Genomic DNA, 20,408 nt, shown 5'->3' with positions numbered 1-20,408 from the left:
TTCATATAAAAATTTCAATTTTTTTAGGTTTTGGGTGGATTTTTCAATTTTCGCTCTAGGACGCTTAGTTTAGGAGATATGGGCAAAAGAAGCTTTTCATATAAAAATTTCATTTTTTTAGGTTTTTGGTGGATTTTTCAATTTTTTGAGGGTGGTCACGAATTAAAGTCCTTTTCGCTCTAGGACGCATATTTAAGGAGATATGGGCAAAAGAAGTTTTTCATATAAAAATTTCAATTTTTTTAGGTTTTGGGTGGATGTTTCAATTTTTTGGGGGTGGTCACGAATTAAAGTCCTTTTCGCTCTAGGACGCATATTTAAGGAGATATGGCCAACAGAAGTTTTTCATATAAAAATTTCAATTTTTTAAGGTTTTGGGTGGAGTTTTCAATTATTTGAGGTCGGTCACGAATTAAAGTCCTTTTCGCTCTAGGACGCATATTTAAGGAGATATGGACAAAAGAAGTGTTTCATATAAAAATTTTAATTTATTTTAGGTTTTGGGTGGATTTTTCAATTTTTTGAGGGTGGTCACGAATTAAAGTCCTTTTCGCTCTAGGACGCTTAGTTTAGGAGATATATGCAAAAGAAGTTCTTCATATAAAAATTTCAATTTTTTTAGGTTTTGGGTGGATTTTTCAATTTTTTGGGGTGGTCACGAATTAAAGTCCTTTTCGCTCTAGGACGCTTAGTTTAGGAGATATGGGCAAAAGAAAGTTTTCATATAAAAATTTCAATTTTTTTAGGTTTTGGGTGGATTTTTCAATTTTTTGAGGGTGGTCACGAATTAAAGTCCTTTTCGCTCTAGGACGCTTAGTTTAGGAGATATGGGAAAAAGAAGTTTTTCATATAAAAATTTCAATTTTTTTTAGTTTTTGGGTGGATTTTTCAATTTTTTGGGGGTGGTCACGAATTAAAGTCCTTTTCGCTCTAGGACGCTTAGTTTAGGCGATATTGGCAAAAGAAGTTTTTCATATAAAAATTTAAATTTTTTTTTAGGTTTTGGGTGGATTTTTCAATTTTTTGAGGGTGGTCACGAATTAAAGTCATTTTCGCTCTAGGACGCATATTTAAGGAGATATAAGCAAAAGACGTTTTTCATATAAAAATTTCAATTTTTTTAGGTTTTGGGTGGATTTTTCAATTTTTTGAGGGTGGTAGTAAATTAAAGTCCTTTTCGCTCTAGGACGCATATTTAAGGAGATATGGGCAAAAGAAGTTTTTCATATAAAAATTTCATTTTTTTTAGATTTTGGGTGGATTTTTAAATTTGTTGGGGGTGGTCACGAATTAAAGTCCTTTTCGCTCTAGGAGATATATGCAAAAGAAGTTTTTCATATAAAAATTTCAATTTTTTTAGGTTTTGGGTGGATTTTTCAATTTTTTGAGGGTGGTCACGAATTAAAGTCCTTGTCGCTCTAGGACGCATATTTAAGGAGATATGGGCAAAAGAAGTTTTTCATATAAAAATTTCAATTTTTTTTTAGTTTTGGGTGGATTTTTCAATTTTTTGGGGGTGGTCACGAATTAAAGTCCTTTTCGCTCTAGGACGCTTAGTTTAGGAGATATAGGCATAAGAAGTTTTTCATATAAAAATTTCAATTTTTTTTAGGTTTTGGGTGGATTTTTCAATTTTTTGGGGGTGGTCACGAATTAAAGTCCTTTTCGCTCTAGGACGCTTAGTTTAGGAGATATGGGCAAAGGAAGTTTTTCATATAAAAATTTCAATTTTTTTAGGTTTTGGGTGGATTTTTCAATTTTTTGGGGGTGGTCACGAATTAAAGTCCTTTTCGCTCTAGGACGCATATTTAAGGAGGTATGGGCAAAAGAAGTTTTTCATATAAAAATTTCAATTTTTTTAGGTTTTGGGTGGATTGGGGGTGGTCACGAATTAAAGCCCTTTTTGCTCTAGGACGCATATTTAAGGAGATATGGGCAACAGAAGTTTTTCATATAAAAATTTCAATTTTTTTAGGATTTGGGTGGATTTTTCAATTTTTTGAGGGTGGTCACGAATTAAAGTCCTTTTCGCTCTAGGACGCTTGGTTTAGGAGATATATGCAAAAGAAGTTTTTCATATAAAAATTTAAATTTTTTTAGGTTTTGGGTGGATTTTTCAATTTTTTGGGGTGGTCACGAATTAAAGTCCTTTTCGCTCTAGGACGCTTTGTTTAGGAGATATGGGCAAAAGAAGTTTTTCATATAAAAATTTCAATTTTTTAGGTTTTGGGTGGATTTTTCAATTTTTTGAGGGTGGTCACGAATTAAAGTCCTTTTCGCTCTAGGACGCTTAGTTTAGGAGATATGGGCAAAAGAAGTTTTTCATATAAAAAATTAATTTTTTTTAGGTTTTGGGTGGATTTTTCAATTTTTTGAGGGTGGTCACGAATTAAAGTCCTTTTCGCTCTAGGACGCATATTTAAGGAGATATGGGCAAAATAAGTTTTTCATATAAAAATTTCAATTTTTTTAGGTTTTGGGTGGATTTTTCAATTTTCGCTCTAGGACGCTTAGTTTAGGAGATATGGGCAAAAGAAGTTTTTCATATAAAAATTTCATTTTTTTTTAGGTTTTTGGTGGATTTTTCAATTTTTTGAGGGTGGTCACGAATTAAAGTCCTTTTCGCTCTAGGACGCATATTTAAGGAGATATGGGCAAAAGAAGTTTTTCATATAAAAATTTCAATTTTTTTAGGTTTTGGGTGGATTTTTCAATTTTTTGGGGGTGGTCACGAATTAAAGTCCTTTTCGCTCTAGGACGCATATTTAAGGAGATATGGCCAACAGAAGTTTTTCATATAAAAATTTCAATTTTTTAAGGTTTTGGGTGGATTTTTCAATTATTTGAGGTCGGTCACGAATTAAAGTCCTTTTCGCTCTAGGACGCATATTTAAGGAGATATGGACAAAAGAAGTGTTTCATATAAAAATTTTAATTTATTTTAGGTTTTGGGTGGATTTTTCAATTTTTTGAGGGTGGTCACGAATTAAAGTCCTTTTCGCTCTAGGACGCTTAGTTTAGGAGATATATGCAAAAGAAGTTCTTCATATAAAAATTTCAATTTTTTTAGGTTTTGGGTGGATTTTTCAATTTTTTGGGGTGGTCACGAATTAAAGTCCTTTTCGCTCTAGGACGCTTAGTTTAGGAGATATGGGCAAAAGAAAGTTTTCATATAAAAATTTAAATTTTTTTAGGTTTTGGGTGGATTTTTCAATTTTTTGAGGGTGGTCACGAATTAAAGTCCTTTTCGCTCTAGGACGCTTAGTTTAGGAGATATGGGAAAAAGAAGTTTTTCATATAAAAATTTCAATTTTTTTTAGTTTTTGGGTGGATTTTTCAATTTTTTGGGGGTGGTCACGAATTAAAGTCCTTTTCGCTCTAGGACGCTTAGTTTAGGCGATATTGGCAAAAGAAGTTTTTCATATAAAAATTTAAATTTTTTTTTAGGTTTTGGGTGGATTTTTCAATTTTTTGAGGGTGGTCACGAATTAAAGTCATTTTCGCTCTAGGACGCATATTTAAGGAGATATAAGCAAAAGACGTTTTTCATATAAAAATTTCAATTTTTTTAGGTTTTGGGTGGATTTTTCAATTTTTTGAGGGTGGTAGTAAATTAAAGTCCTTTTCGCTCTAGGACGCATATTTAAGGAGATATGGGCAAAAGAAGTTTTTCATATAAAAATTTCATTTTTTTTAGATTTTGGGTGGATTTTTAAATTTGTTGGGGGTGGTCACGAATTAAAGTCCTTTTCGCTCTAGGACGCTTAGTTTAGGAGATATATGCAAAAGAAGTTTTTCATATAAAAATTTCAATTTTTTTAGGTTTTGGGTGGATTTTTCAATTTTTTGAGGGTGGTCACGAATTAAAGTCCTTGTCGCTCTAGGACGCATATTTAAGGAGATATGGGCAAAAGAAGTTTTTCATATAAAAATTTCAATTTTTTTTTTAGTTTTGGGTGGATTCTTCAATTTTTTGGGGGTGGTCACGAATTAAAGTCCTTTTCGCTCTAGGACGCTTAGTTTAGGAGATATAGGCATAAGAAGTTTTTCATATAAAAATTTCAATTTTTTTTAGGTTTTGGGTGGATTTTTCAATTTTTTGGGGGTGGTCACGAATTAAAGTCCTTTTCGCTCTAGGACGCTTAGTTTAGGAGATATGGGCAAAGGAAGTTTTTCATATAAAAATTTCAATTTTTTTAGGTTTTGGGTGGATTTTTCAATTTTTGGGGGTGGTCAGGAATTAAAGTCCTTTTCGCTCTAGGACGCTTAGTTTAGGAGATATGGGCAAAGAAGTTTTTCATATAAAAATTTAAAATTTTTTAGGTTTTGGGTGGATTTTTCAATTTTTTGGGGGTGGTCACAATTTAAAGTCCTCTTCGCTCTAGGACGCATATTTAAGGAGATATGGGCAAAAGAAGTTTTTCATATAAAAATTTCAATTTTTTGGGTTTTGGGTGGATTTTTCAATTTTTTGAGGGTGGTCATGAATTAAAGTCCTTTTCGCTCTAGGACGCTTAGTTTAGGAGATATGGGCAAAAGAAGTTTTTCATATAAAAATTTCAATTTTTTTAGGTTTTGGGTGGATGTTTCAATTTTTTGGGGGTGGTCACGAATTAAAGTCCTTTTCGCTCTAGGACGCTTAGTTTAGGAGATATAGGCAAAAGAAGATTTTCATATAAAAATTTCAATTTTTTTAGGTTTTGGGTGGATTTTTCAATTTTTTGAGGGTGGTCACGAATTAAAGTCCTTTTCGCTCTAGGACGCATATTTAAGGAGATATGGGCAAAAGAAGTTTTTCATATAAAAATTTCAATTTTTTTAGGTTTTGGGTGGATTTTTCAATATTTTGGGGGTGGTCACGAATTAAAGTCCTTTTCGCTCTAGGACGCTTAGTTTAGGAGATATGGGCAAAAGAAGTTTTTCATATAAAAATTTCAATTTTTTTAGGTTTTGGGTGGATTTTTCAATTTTTTGGGGGTGGTCACGAATTAAAGTTCTTTTCGCTCTAGGACGCTTAGTTTAGGAGATATGGGCAAAAAAGTTTTTCATATAAAAATTTAAATTTTTTTAGGTTTTGGGTGGATTTTTCAATTTTTTGGGGGTGGTCACGAATTAAAGTTCTTTTCGCTCTAGGACGCTTAGTTTAGGAGATATGGGCAAAAAAGTTTTTCATATAAAAATTTAAATTTTTTTAGGTTTTGGGTGGATTTTTCAATTTTTTGGGGGTGGTCACGAATTAAAGTCCTTTTCGCTCTAGGACGCTTAGTTTAGGAGATATGGGCAAAAAAGTTTTTCATATAAAAATTTAAATTTTTTTAGGTTTTGGGTGGATTTTTCAATTTTTTGGGGGTGGTCACGAATTAAACTCCTTTTCGCTCTAGGACGCTTAGTTTAGGCGATATTGGCAAAAGAAGTTTTTCATATAAAAATTTAAATTTTTTTTTAGGTTTTGGGTGGATTTTTCAATTTTTTGAGGGTGGTCACGAATTAAAGTCATTTTCGCTCTAGGACGCATATTTAAGGAGATATAAGCAAAAGACGTTTTTCATATAAAAATTTCAATTTTTTTAGGTTTTGGGTGGATTTTTCAATTTTTTGAGGGTGGTAGTAAATTAAAGTCCTTTTCGCTCTAGGACGCATATTTAAGGAGATATGGGCAAAAGAAGTTTTTCATATAAAAATTTCATTTTTTTTAGATTTTGGGTGGATTTTTAAATTTGTTGGGGGTGCTCACGAATTAAAGTCCTTTTCGCTCTAGGACGCTTAGTTTAGGAGATATATGCAAAAGAAGTTTTTCATATAAAAATTTCAATTTTTTTAGGTTTTGGGTGGATTTTTCAATTTTTTGAGGGTGGTCACGAATTAAAGTCCTTGTCGCTCTAGGACGCATATTTAAGGAGATATGGGCAAAAGAAGTTTTTCATATAAAAATTTCAATTTTTTTAGTTTTGGGTGGATTTTTCAATTTTTTGGGGGTGGTCACGAATTAAAGTCCTTTTCGCCCTAGGACGCTTAGTTTAGGAGATACAGGCATAAGAAGTTTTTCATATAAAAATTTCAATTTTTTTTAGGTTTTGGGTGGATTTTTCAATTTTTTGGGGGTGGTCACGAATTAAAGTCCTTTTCGCTCTAGGACGCTTAGTTTAGGAGATATGGGCAAAAGAAGTTTTTCATATAAAAATTTCAATTTTTTTAGGTTTTGGGTGGATTTTTCAATTTTTTGGGGGTGGTCACGAATTAAAGTCCTTTTCGCTCTAGGACGCTTAGTTTAGGAGATATGGGCAAAGAAGTTTTTCATATAAAAATTTAAAATTTTTTAGGTTTTGGGTGGATTTTTCAATTTTTTGGGGGTGGTCACAATTTAAAGTCCTCTTCGCTCTAGGACGCATATTTAAGGAGATATGGGCAAAAGAAGTTTTTCATATAAAAATTTCAATTTTTTGGGTTTTGGGTGGATTTTTCAATTTTTTGAGGGTGGTCATGAATTAAAGTCCTTTTCGCTCTAGGACGCTTAGTTTAGGAGATATGGGCAAAAGAAGTTTTTCATATAAAAATTTCAATTTTTTTAGGTTTTGGGTGGATGTTTCAATTTTTTGGGGGTGGTCACGAATTAAAGTCCTTTTCGCTCTAGGACGCTTAGTTTAGGAGATATAGGCAAAAGAAGATTTTCATATAAAAATTTCAATTTTTTTAGGTTTTGGGTGGATTTTTCAATTTTTTGAGGGTGGTCACGAATTAAAGTCCTTTTCGCTCTAGGACGCATATTTAAGGAGATATGGGCAAAAGAAGTTTTTCATATAAAAATTTCAATTTTTTTAGGTTTTGGGTGGATTTTTCAATATTTTGGGGGTGGTCACGAATTAAAGTCCTTTTCGCTCTAGGACGCTTAGTTTAGGAGATATGGGCAAAAGAAGTTTTTCATATAAAAATTTCAATTTTTTTAGGTTTTGGGTGGATTTTTCAATTTTTTGGGGGTGGTAACGAATTAAAGTTCTTTTCGCTCTAGGACGCTTAGTTTAGGAGATATGGGCAAAAAAGTTTTTCATATAAAAATTTAAATTTTTTTAGGTTTTGGGTGGATTTTTCAATTTTTTGGGGGTGGTCACGAATTAAAGTCCTTTTCGCTCTAGGACGCTTAGTTTAGGAGATATGGGCAAAAAAGTTTTTCATATAAAAATGTAAATTTTTTGAGGTTTTGGGTGGATTTTTCAATTTTTTGGGGGTGGTCACGAATTAAAGTCCTTTTCGCTCTAGGACGCTTAGTTTAGGAGATATGGGCAAAAGAAGTTTTTCATATAAAAATTTCAATTTTTTTAGGTTTTGGGTGGATTTTTCAATTTTTTGGGGGTGGTCACGAATTAAAGTCCTTTTCGCTCTAGGACGCTTAGTTTAGGAGATATGGGCAAAAGAAGTTTTTCATATAAAAATTTCAATTTTTTTAGGTTTTGGGTGGATTTTTCAATTTTTTGAGGGTGGTCATGAATTAAAGTCCTTTTCGCTCTAGGACGCATATTTAAGGAGATATGGGCAAAAGAAGTTTTTCATATAAAAATTTCAATTTTTTTAGATTTGGGTGGATTTTTCAATTTTTTGGGGTGGTCACGAATTAAAGTCCTTTTCGCTCTAGGACGCATATTGAAGGAGATATGGGCAAAAGAAGTTTTTCATATAAAAATTTCAATTTTTTTAGGTTTTGGGTGGATTGGGGGTGGTCACGAATTAAAGCCCTTTTTGCTCTAGGACGCATATTTAAGGAGATATGGGCAACAGAAGTTTTTCATATAAAAATTTCAATTTTTTTAGGTTTTGGGTGGATTTTTCAATTTTTTGAGGGTGGTCACGAATTAAAGTCCTTTTCGCTCTAGGACGCTTGGTTTAGGAGATATATGCAAAAGAAGTTTTTCATATAAAAATTTCAATTTTTTTAGGTTTTGGGTGGATTTTTCAATTTTTTGGGGTGGTCACGAATTAAAGTCCTTTTCGCTGTAGGACGCTTAGTTTAGGAGATATGGGCAAAAGAAGGTTTTCATATAAAAATTTCAATTTTTTAGGTTTTGGGTGGATTTTTCAATTTTTTGAGGGTGGTCACGAATGAAAGTCCTTTCCGCTCTAGGACGCTTAGTTTAGGAGATATGGGCAAAAGAAGTTTTTCATATAAAATATTCATTTTTTTAGGTTTTGGGTGGATTTTTCAATTTTTTGGGGTGGTCACGAATTAAAGTCCTTTTCGCTCTAGGACGCTTAGTTTAGGAGATATGGGAAAAAGAAGTTTTTCATATAAAAATTTCAATTTTTTTAGGTTTTGGGTGGATTTTTCAATTTTTTGGGGGTGGTCACGAATTAAAGTTCTTTTCGCTCTAGGACGCATATTTAAGGAGATATGGGAAAAAGAAGTTTTTCATATAAAAATTTCAATTTTTTTAGGTTTTGGGTGGATTTTTCAATTTTTTGAGGGTGGTCATGAATTAAAGTCCTTTTCGCTCTAGGACGCTTAGTTTAGGAGATATGGGCAAAAGAAAGTTTTCATATAAAAATTTCAATTTTTTTAGGTTTTGGGTGGATTTTTCAATTTTTTCAGGGTGGTCACGAATTAAAGTCCTTTTCGCTCTAGGACGCTTAGTTTAGGAGATATGGGAAAAAGAAGTTTTTCATATAAAAATTTCAATTTTTTTAGGTTTTGGGTGGATTTTTCAATTTTTTGGGGGTGGTCACGAATTAAAGTTCTTTTCGCTCTAGGACGCATATTTAAGGAGATATGGGAAAAAGAAGTTTTTCATATAAAAATTTCAATTTTTTTAGGTTTTGTGTGGATTTTTCAATTTTTTGGGGGTGGTCACGAATTAAAGTCCTTTTCGCTCTAGGACGCTTAGTTTAGGAGATATATGCAAAAGAAGTTCTTCATATAAAAATTTCAATTTTTTTAGGTTTTGGGTGGATTTTTCAATTTTTTGAGGGTGGTCACGAATTAAAGTCCTTTTCGCTCTAGGACGCTTAGTTTAGGAGATATATGCAAAAGAAGTTCTTCATATAAAAATTTCAATTTTTTTAGGTTTTGGGTGGATTTTTCAATTTTTTGGGGTGGTCACGAATTAAAGTCCTTTTCGCTCTAGGACGCTTAGTTTAGGAGATATGGGCAAAAGAAGGTTTTCATATAAAAATTTCAATTTTTTAGGTTTTGGGTGGATTTTTCAATTTTTTGAGGGTGGTCACGAATTATAGTCCTTTTCGCTCTAGGACGCTTAGTTTAGGAGATATGCGCAAAAGAAGTTTTTCATATAAAAAATTCATTTTTTTAGGTTTTGGGTGGATTTTTCAATTTTTTGGGGTGGTCACGAATTAAAGTCCTTTTCGCTCTAGGACGCTTAGTTTAGGAGATATGGGCAAAAGAAAGTTTTCATATAAAAATTTCAATTTTTTTAGGTTTTGGGTGGATTTTTCAATTTTTTGAGGGTGGTCACGAATTAAACTCCTTTTCGCTCTAGGACGCATATTTAAGGAGATATGGACAAAAGAAGTTTTTCATATAAAAATTTAAATTTTTTTAGGTTTTGGGTGGATTTTTCAATTTTTTGGGGGTGGTCACGAATTAAAGTTCTTTTCGCTCTAGGACGCATATTTAAGGAGATATGGGAAAAAGAAGTTTTTCATATAAAAAATTCAATTTTTTTAGGTTTTGGGTGGATTTTTCAATTTTTTGAGGGTGGTCACGAATTAAAGTCCTTTTCGCTCTAGGACGCTTAGTTTAGGAGATATGGGCAAAAGAAAGTTTTCATATAAAAATTTCAATTTTTTTAGGTTTTGGGTGGATTTTTCAATTTTTTGAGGGTGGTCACGAATTAAAGTCCTTTTCGCTCTAGGACGCTTAGTTTAGGAGATATGGGAAAAAGAAGTTTTTCATATAAAAATTTCAATTTTTTTTAGTTTTTGGGTGGATTTTTCAATTTTTTGGGGGTGGTCACGAATTAAAGTCCTTTTCGCTCTAGGACGCTTAGTTTAGGCGATATTGGCAAAAGAAGTTTTTCATATAAAAATTTAAATTTTTTTTAGGTTTTGGGTGGATTTTTCAATTTTTTGAGGGTGGTCACGAATTAAAGTCCTTTTCGCTCTAGGACGCTTAGTTTAGGAGATATGGGCAAAAGAAAGTTTTCATATAAAAATTTCAATTTTTTTAGGTTTTGGGTGGATTTTTCAATTTTTTGAGGGTGGTCACGAATTAAACTCCTTTTCGCTCTAGGACGCATATTTAAGGAGATATGGACAAAAGAAGTTTTTCATATAAAAATTTAAATTTTTTTAGGTTTTGCGTGGATTTTTCAATTTTTTGGGGGTGGTCACGAATTAAAGTTCTTTTCGCTCTAGGACGCATATTTAAGGAGATATGGGAAAAAGAAGTTTTTCATATAAAAATTTCAATTTTTTTAGGTTTTGGGTGGATTTTTCAATTTTTTGAGGGTGGTCACGAATTAAAGTCCTTTTCGCTCTAGGACGCTTAGTTTAGGAGATATGGGAAAAAGAAGTTTTTCATATAAAAATTTAAATTTTTTTTTAGGTTTTGGGTGGATTTTTCAATTTTTTGAGGGTGGTCACGAATTAAAGTCATTTTCGCTCTAGAGCGAAAAGGGTGGTCACGAATTAAAGTCCTTTTCCCATATCTCCTAAACTAAGCGTCCTAGAGCGAAAAGGACTTTAATTCGTGACCACCCCCAAAAAATTGAAAAATCCACCCAAAACCTAAAAAAATTGAAATTTTTATATGAAAAACTTCTTTTGCCCATATCTCCTTAAATATGCGTCCTAGAGCGACAAGGACAATTTTTTGGGGGTGGTCACGAATTAAAGTTCTTTTCGCTCTAGGACGCATATTTAAGGAGATATGGGAAAAAGAAGTTTTTCATATAAAAATTTCAATTTTTTTAGGTTTTGGGTGGATTTTTCAATTTTTTGAGGGTGGTCACGAATTAAAGTCCTTTTCGCTCTAGGACGCTTAGTTTAGGAGATATGGGAAAAAGAAGTTTTTCATATAAAAATTTCAATTTTTTTTAGTTTTTGGGTGGATTTTTCAATTTTTTGGGGGTGGTCACGAATTAAAGTCCTTTTCGCTCTAGGACGCTTAGTTTAGGCGATATGGGCAAAAGAAGTTTTTCATATAAAAATTTCAATTTTTTAGGTTTTGGGTGGATTTTTCAATTTTTTGAGGGTGGTCACGAATTAAAGTCCTTTTCGCTCTGGGACGCATATTTAAGGAGATATGGGCAAAAGAAGTTTTCATATAAAAATTTCAATTTTTTTAGGTTTTGGGTGGATTTTTCAATTTTTTGGGGGTGGTCGCGAATTAAAGTCCTTTTCGCTCTAGGACGCATATTTAAGGAGATATGGGCAAAAGAAGTTTTCATATAAAAATTTCAATTTTTTTAGGTTTTGGGTGGATTTTTCAATTTTTTGGGGGTGGTCACGAATTAAAGTCATTTTCGCTCTAGGACGCATATTTAAGGAGATATAGGCAAAAGACGTTTTTCATATAAAAATTTCAATTTTTTTAGGTTTTGGGTGGATTTTTCAATTTTTTGAGGGTGGTAGTAAATTAAAGTCCTTTTCGCTCTAGGACGCATATTTAAGGAGATATGGGCCAAAGAAGTTTTTCATATAAAAATTTCATTTTTTTTAGATTTTGGGTGGATTTTTAAATTTTTTGAGGGTGGTCACGAATTAAAGTCCTTTTCGCTGTAGGACGCATATTTAAGGAGATATGGGCAAAAGAAGTTTTTCATATAAAAATTTAAATTTTTTTAGGTTTTGGGTGGATTTTTAAATTTTTTGAGGGTGGTCACGAATTAAAGTCCTTTTCGCTCTAGGACGCATAATTAAGGAGATATGGGCAAAAGAAGTTTTTCATATAAAAATTTCAATTTTTTTAGGTTTTGGGTGGATTTTTCAATTTTTTGGGGGTGGTCACGAATTAAAATCCTTTTCGCTCTAGGACGCTTAGTTTAGGAGATATGGGCAAAAAAAGTTTTTCATATAAAAATTTCAATTTTTTTAGGTTTTGGGTGGATTTTTCAATTTTTTGAGGGTGGTCACGAATTAAACTCCTTTTCGCTCTAGGACGCATATTTAAGGAGATATGGACAAAAGAAGTTTTTCATATAAAAATTTAAATTTTTTTAGGTTTTGGGTGGATTTTTCAATTTTTTGAGGGTGGTCACGTATTAAAGTCCTTTTCGCTCTAGGACGCTTAGTTTAGGAGATATGGGCAAAAGAAGTTTTTCATCTAAAAATTTCAATTTTTTTAGGTTTTGGGTGGATTTTTCAATTTTTTGAGGGTGGTCATGAATTAAAGTCCTTTTCGCTCTAGGGCGCATATTTAAGGAGATATGGGCAAAAGAAGTTTTTCATATAAAAATTTCAAAGTTTTTCATATAAAAATTTCAATTTTTTTTAGGTTTTGGGTGGATTTTTCAATTTTTTGGGGGTGGTCACGAATTAAAGTCCTTTTCGCTCTAGGACGCTTAGTTTAGGAGATATGGGCAAAGGAAGTTTTTCATATAAAAATTTCAATTTTTTTAGGTTTTGGGTGGATTTTTCAATTTTTTGGGGGTGGTCACGAATTAAAGTCCTTTTCGCTCTAGGACGCTTAGTTTAGGAGATATGGGCAAAGAAGTTTTTCATATAAAAATTTAAAATTTTTTAGGTTTTGGGTGGATTTTTCAATTTTTTGGGGGTGGTCACGAATTAAAGTCCTTTTCGCTCTAGGACGCATATTTAAGGAGATATGGGCAAAAGAAGTTTTTCATATAAAAATTTCAATTTTTTTGGGTTTTGGGTGGATTTTTCAATTTTTTGAGGGTGGTCATGAATTAAAGTCCTTTTCGCTCTAGGACGCATATTTAAGGAGATATGGGCAAAAGAAGTTTTTCATATAAAAATTTAAATTTTTTTAGGTTTTGGGTGGATTTTTAAATTTTTTGGGGGTGGTCACGAATTAAAGTCCTTTTCGCTCTAGGACGCTTAATTTAAAAGGAATGTGCAAAAGAAGGTTTTCATATAAAAATTTCAATTTTTTTAGGTTTTGGGTGGATGTTTCAATTTTTTGGGGGTGGTCACGAATTAAAGTCCTTTTCGCTCTACGACGCTTAGTTTAGGAGATATGGGCAAAAGAAGTTTTTCATATAAAAATTTCAATTTTTTTAGGTTTTGGGTGGATGTTTCAATTTTTTGGGGGTGGTCACGAATTAAAGTCCTTTTCGCTCTAGGACGCTTAGTTTAGGAGATATGGGCAAAAGAAGTTTTTCATATAAAAATTTCAATTTTTTAGGTTTTGGGTGGATTTTTCAATTTTTTGAGAGTGGTCACGAATTAAAGTCCTTTTCGCTCTAGGACGCTTAGTTTAGGAGATATGGGCAAAAAAGTTTTTCATATAAAAATTTCAATTTTTTTAGGTTTTGGGTGGATTTTTCAATTTTTTGGGGGTGGTCGCGAATTAAAGTCCTTTTCGCTCTAGGACGCATATTTAAGGAGATATGGGCAAAAGAAGTTTTCATATAAAAATTTCAATTTTTTTAGGTTTTGGGTGGATTTTTCAATTTTTTGGGGGTGGTCACGAATTAAAGTCATTTTCGCTCTAGGACGCATATTTAAGGAGATATAGGCAAAAGACGTTTTTCATATAAAAATTTCAATTTTTTTAGGTTTTGGGTGGATTTTTCAATTTTTTGAGGGTGGTAGTAAATTAAAGTCCTTTTCGCTCTAGGACGCATATTTAAGGAGATATGGGCAAAAGAAGTTTTTCATATAAAAATTTCATTTTTTTTAGATTTTGGGTGGATTTTTAAATTTGTTGGGGGTGGTCACGAATTAAAGTCCTTTTCGCTCTAGGACGCATATTTAAGGAGATATGGGCAAAAGAACTTTTTCATATAAAAATTTAAATTTTTTTAGGTTTTGGGTGGATTTTTCAATTTTTTGAGGGTGGTCACGAATTAAAGTCCTTTTCGCTCTAGGACGCATATTTAAGGAGATATGGGCAAAAGAAGTTTTTCATATAAAAATTTCAATTTTTTTAGGTTTTGGGTGGATTTTTAAATTTTTTGAGGGTGGTCACGAATTAAAGTCCTTTTCGCTCTAGGACGCATATTTAAGGAGATATGGGCAAAAGAAGTTTTTCATATAAAAATTTCAATTTTTTTAGGTTTTGGGTGGATTTTTCAATTTTTTGGGAGTGGTCACGAATTAAAGTCCTTTTCGCTCTAGGACGCTTAGTTTAGGAGATATGGGCAAAAGAAGTTTTTCATATAAAAATTTCAATTTTTTTAGGTTTTGGGTGGATTTTTCAATTTTTTGGGGGTGGTCACGAATTAAAATCCTGTTCGCTCTAGGACGCTTAGTTTAGGAGATATGGGCAAAAGAAGTTTTTCATATAAAAATTTCAATTTTTTTAGGTTTTGGGTGGATTTTTCAATTTTTTGAGGGTGGTCACGAATTAAAGTCCTTTTCGCTCTAGGACGCATATTTAAGGAGATATGGACAAAAGAAGTTTTTCATATAAAAATTTAAATTTTTTTAGGTTTTGGGTGGATTTTTCAATTTTTTGAGGGTGGTCACGAATTAAAGTCCTTTTCGCTCTAGGACGCTTAGTTTAGGAGATATGGGCAAAAGAAGTTTTTCATCTAAAAATTTCAATTTTTTTAGGTTTTGGGTGGATTTTTCAATTTTTTGAGGGTGGTCATGAATTAAAGTCCTTTTCGCTCTAGGGCGCATATTTAAGGAGATATGGGCAAAAGAAGTTTTTCATATAAAAATTTCATTTTTTTTTAGGTTTTGGGTGGATTTTTCAATTTTTTGAGGGTGGTCACGAATTAAAGTCCTTTTCGCTCTAGGACGCATATTTAAGGAGATATGGGCAAAAGAAGTTTTTCATATAAAAATTTCAATTTTTTTAGGTTTTGGGTGGATTTTTTAATTTTTTGAGGGTGGTCACGAATTAAAGTCCTTTTCGCTCTAGGGCGCATATTTAAGGAGATATGGACAAAAGAAGTTTTTCATATGAAAATTTCATTTTTTTTAGGTTTTGGGTAGATTTTTCAATTTTTTGAGGGTGGTCACGAATTAAAGTCCTTTTCGCTCTAGGACGCATATTTAAGGAGATATGGGCAAAAGAAGTTTTTCATATAAAAATTTCAATTTTTTAGGTTTTGGGTGGATTTTTCAATTTTTTGAGGGTGGTCATGAATTAAAGTCCTTTTCGCTCTAGGTTAGGTTAGGTTAGGTTAAAGTGGCAGCCCGATTAAATTTCAGGCTCACTTAGACTATTCAGTCCATTGTGATACCACATTTAACTAAAAGTACCTATTACATATGGGCACTTCTAGTCTTAACCACTGAACCTTCTCTATTATTTACTTTTGTGGAACCAACCAGATTGCTCCAAAAACATTAACAAACTACTTAAGTTAACGTTTTCCAGGTCAGCCAGTAATCTAAAGCTATATGCTCCTAAAATTCGCTTACGCCTTACACAAAAAGCAGGACACTCACACAAGAGGTGTTTAATTGATTCCTTTTCCTCCACGTCATGACAGCTTATACAATAGTCATTATACTTCGCACCTATAGTTTTTGCAAATTCGCCTATCAGGCAGCGACCCGTTATAGCAGATATTAGGAGTGCTATCTGACGCCTTGAGAACACTAGCATATCTAGTGTGCGGTTTAAGTTTAAATGGGGCCATATTTGCTTGGTGTCGTTACAACCCTTGCAATTTTCCCATCGAATATTGGCCATCATAACAGCCTTCTCACGCAGTAAGAGCTTGCAGGTGGCCAGGGGCATACCAACAGATTCTAGTTCCCCTGGAATATGTAAGGTAGTTCCTAGCCTTGCTAACACATCTGCTTCACAGTTCCCCGGTATGTTCCTATGACCAGGCACCCATATTAGGTGAATATTGTACTGCTCAGCCATCTCGTTGAGAGATTTGCGGCAGTCTATGGCCGTTTTTGAGTTAAGGAACACAGAGTCCAAGGATTTTATTGCAGGTTGACTGTCTGAGTATATATTAATGCCAATATTTGTTGGAACATTACTTCTCAGCCAATTCACCACCTCTCTTATTGCCAATATTTCAGCTTGAAAAACACTACAGTGATTAGGTAATCTTTTCGCTATTCGAATTTCCAGATCTTTAGAATATACTCCGAACCCCACTTGTCCATTCAATTTGGAGCCATCAGTATAGAAATCTATATATCTTTTATTCCCCGGGGTCTGTGTACACGCCTCACTATTGGGAATTAGAGTTTCAAACTTTTTGTCGAAAAGTGGTTTTGCCAGGGTGTAATCCACTACGTTAGGCACATCTGGCATTACTTTGAGGACCGAACTATGACCGTACATTTTTTCCGACCACAGCGATAGCTCGCGCAACCGCACAGCCATTGTTGCAGCTGACTGTTTGGCCAAAATGTCTAAAGGCAATAGATGTAGCATGACATTAAGGGAGTCTGTTCCTGTCTTACTAAATGCGCCTGAGATACATAAGCTCGCCATACGCTGAACTTTATCTAAACAAGTCGGTTTCTGAAGTGCCGGCCACCAGACTACAACACCATATAGCATTATAGGTCTAACCACTGCCGTGTATAGCCAATGCACAATTTTTGGTCTTAGTCCCCACTTTTTCCCTATTGCCTTTTTGTACGAGTACAAAGCTACCGTGGCTTTTCTCGCCCTCTCTTCAATATTAAGCCTAAAATTCAGCTTCCTGTCCAAAATAACGCCAAGGTATTTTGCACACTCACCAAAGGGAATTTCAGTACCCCCTAAGGAAATGGGCCTAACCGTGGGAGTTTTGCGATCTTTGCAGTACATGACTATTTCTGTCTATGCTGGATTTACACCAAGACCATTATCTTTCGCCCATTTCTCAGTCATCCGGAGAGCTCTCTGTATAATATCTCTGATTGTGGATGGGAATTTTCCCCTGACTGCTAGCGCCACATCATCTGCGTATGCCACCACTTTTATCCTTTCTTTTTCTGGAGAAACCAGAAGGTTGTTTATAGCAACATTCCAAAGAAGAGGTGATAGAACTCCTCCTTGGGGAGTGCCTCTGTTCACATACCTTTGTATGTTTGCTTGCCCTAGTGTGGCTGAAATACGTCTCTTTATTAGAAGTTCGTCTAACAGCCTAAGTATACCTAGATCAACATTGAGAGTTGTCAGTCCATTTAATATCGAGCTCGGATGGACATTATTGAACGCCCCTTCGATGTCTAGAAACGCCACGATTGTGTATTCTTTGACAGATAGTGAGCTTTCAATAAAGCTGACCAGTTCATGCAATGCGGTCTCAGTAGACCTGCCCTTCGAGTATGCATGCTGTCGTTTCGAGAGCAAACTTGAATCCACGCTAGTTCTAAGATACATGTCTATCATCCTCTCCAGGGTCTTAAGTAGGAATGAGGATAAGCTGATTGGTCGGAAATCCTTCGCACTCGAGTGAGAGGCTTTTCCTGCTTTAGGTATGAAGACGACTTTTGTTTCCCTCCACTTTTCTGGAATATATGCTAAGTTTACACATTGTTTATATATCACCGTCAACCAGGGGATAATTCTTTCAGCCACTGCCTGTAACTCCGCCGGAGTAATTCCATCAGGTCCGGGGGATTTGAATGGTCCAAAGCTATTTAAAGCCCATTTTATTCTAGATTCCGACACAATTTCCTCGATAGGAAGTGATCGCCGAGCCTCTGTTACACCGCCGGAACATGGTTCAACCGTCTGATTTCCAGGGAAGTGTGTGTCCAAAAGTACCTCCAACGTCTCCTCACTGGACGTTGTCCAATTTCCCTCCGATGTTTTAATGAAACCTGGAGCGGTGTTAGTGGATGCTAGTACCTTCCGTAGTCTGGAAGCCTCTGACGTATTCTCAATACTGCTACAGTAATCATCCCAAGAGTTTTGTTGAGACCTTATCAGTTCTCGTTTATATGCTCTCAGATTCATCTTGTAAGTGTCCCAACCCTCCGGAGCTCTTGTGGACTTTGCTTTGTCAAAGAGCTTCCTGCAGGATTTCCTCATATTACTTAACTCCGTAGTCCACCATGGCGGCCGATTTTTTCCCCTTGGCTTTCCCCTAGGGCAAGCAGCTTTCAGTGAAATGTTGAAGGCCTTCGTAATCCGCTCCACTGCGTGTTCGATATCTTGCACAGTGCTCATATTTGTCTCCGGCATTTCCGGTATCATCAAATTGAACGATTCCCTATACCTATTCCAATCAGCTTTCCTAACATTTGGCGGAAATATGGTCTTTGAAGTACGAACAGCCAATCTGAAACTGATGTAGCGATGATCTGAGAAGCTATGTTCCCTCAAAACTTGCCACTCAGATATCTTATCATTCAGTTCCGGAGAGGTCAACGTTACGTCCAAAACCTCTTGTCTATTCCTGGTGACGAAGGTTGGTGCATCTCCCTTATTGCAAACTACCAGGTTAGTACGCAAAATAAACTCTATTAGCGACTCTCCCCTTGCATTAGTATCACTACTTCCCCAAATACTATGATGTGCATTTGCATCGCATCCCATAATGAGTTTTGTCTTTGTTTTTAGTGACTCCTCAACTAAGGTCTTAACGGCACAGGGTGGCATATCCCTATCATGTCCCATGTAGACCGAAGATACCCAATATTTGCATGTGGATATCTCTAGACTGGCTACGACAGTATCTGCATTGCTCAATGAAGGAAGCAGAAACAAGTTTAGTTCGTTTTTAGCAATTATACATGCTCGATTTATATCGTTACCGGTATTATGCAAAAGTTTGAAACCCGGAGTGCTTAATTCACAGATCTTGTTCTTATATATGTATGGTTCTTGAATAAGAACTATATCTATGTCTCCTTTCATCAGGAGAACTTTTAAGGCAGCACAAGCGGCCTTACAATAGTGAAGATTTATCTGGAGGAACCGTAGAACCATCCAAATTTTCAACCACCGTCACATCAGCCGCTTCAATTGAGTCATCAAGAGCTTCCTCTTCACAGATCTCGGTGACTCTCGCAACAGTCCGCGGTTCAGCTTTGGTGAGGCTTGAGCCTGTAGAAACTTCCCGCATATGATTTTCGCCATAGTCTGCCGGTTTTATGTCTCCTTCGGCTTCGCTAGGAGATTTTTTCACTGCTGACTCTACCGGTGGCTTGTCCGTTTCGGTATCCTTTGGCTGATCGCTTTTGTATACCATCATATGGATATCATGAAAGCCATAACTTACGCGTCCTTGGGTCTGGGCTAGATGTGGCAGCGACTCTATGTTTAATATAAACACCGCATGTCGTCTTGGTCCATCCACCTCATCCAAACGACCAACCTTCCAATCGGCGGTTGGAAGATCTGGGTTACATTCTTTTAGTCTCTCTAGTATTGACTCAGGATCAGGAGGGTTTGCCGGTATCCATGCATGTGCTCTAGGTTTAGCCGGTATGTCTTTTTTATCGACTAACTCCAAAGCGGCTCCTTCCCAAACTTCACCAATTAGCATCAATGCAGCTTTAAAGCAATCCATAGACCTCTGGTCTGCAAAAGCTATTAACTTATATCGTCCTTGATACCATCCAGCATCTTGCTGTCGAGGACTTGGTCCGGGAAACTTTTTTCGCACCTCTGAGTAGACACCAGACATCGCGTTCTCAATTTCCCCCCATTTTTGCTTTGGAATCATACCGTCCAATGCTCCTTTATTAATAATAGCCATCACAAGGCTGTCTTTTGCAACTGAGGCAAACGATCTTTGATCCCGTTTAGAGGATGGTAGCTCATCCGGTGATCGTTCCCTTTTTCCAGCTTCAAGAATTCCTTGAGCCCATTTTAAGGAATCGCTTTGCTTAGCCGACAACGTGCTTGGGTCGACTGATCCTAATTTCTTTAGGATAAACAAAGCATTTCTTCGTTCCTTGAATCTCTTTCGAGAGGGATTGCCTCCTTTTGATGTCGTCACCTTAGAAAAGGTTCGACTTGCCAAAGTGTCACCGCCAGTCGACCCGTCTACAGGTCGACTAATTGGGCCTGACTCTTGGTCGCTGCCCAAATTTATAACTTCAGTCGTTACCCGTCCACTGGGCCCTGAAGTTAGCAACCCAGTGGATGACTTTGAATTTCGCTGCATGGTGGTTTATTATTTCCACCACACATGAAATTCGTAATAAGTACTTATTACGATGAAATACTCCGCTATTAGAAAACACGTCCGTTCAGTTCGACGGTTGAATGGGATTTCGCTCTAGGACGCTTAGTTTAGGAGATATGGACAAAAGAAGTTTTTCATATAAAAATTTAAATTTTTTTAGGTTTTGGGTGGATTTTTCAATTTTTTGAGGGTGGTCATGAATTAAAGTCCTTTTTGCTCTAGGACGCA

The sequence above is a fragment of the Haematobia irritans genome, chromosome 4 (assembly GCF_050003625.1).
Source record: "Haematobia irritans isolate KBUSLIRL chromosome 4, ASM5000362v1, whole genome shotgun sequence".
NCBI classification, from domain to species: domain Eukaryota; kingdom Metazoa; phylum Arthropoda; class Insecta; order Diptera; family Muscidae; genus Haematobia; species Haematobia irritans.
This window is presented reverse-complemented; position numbering follows the sequence as displayed.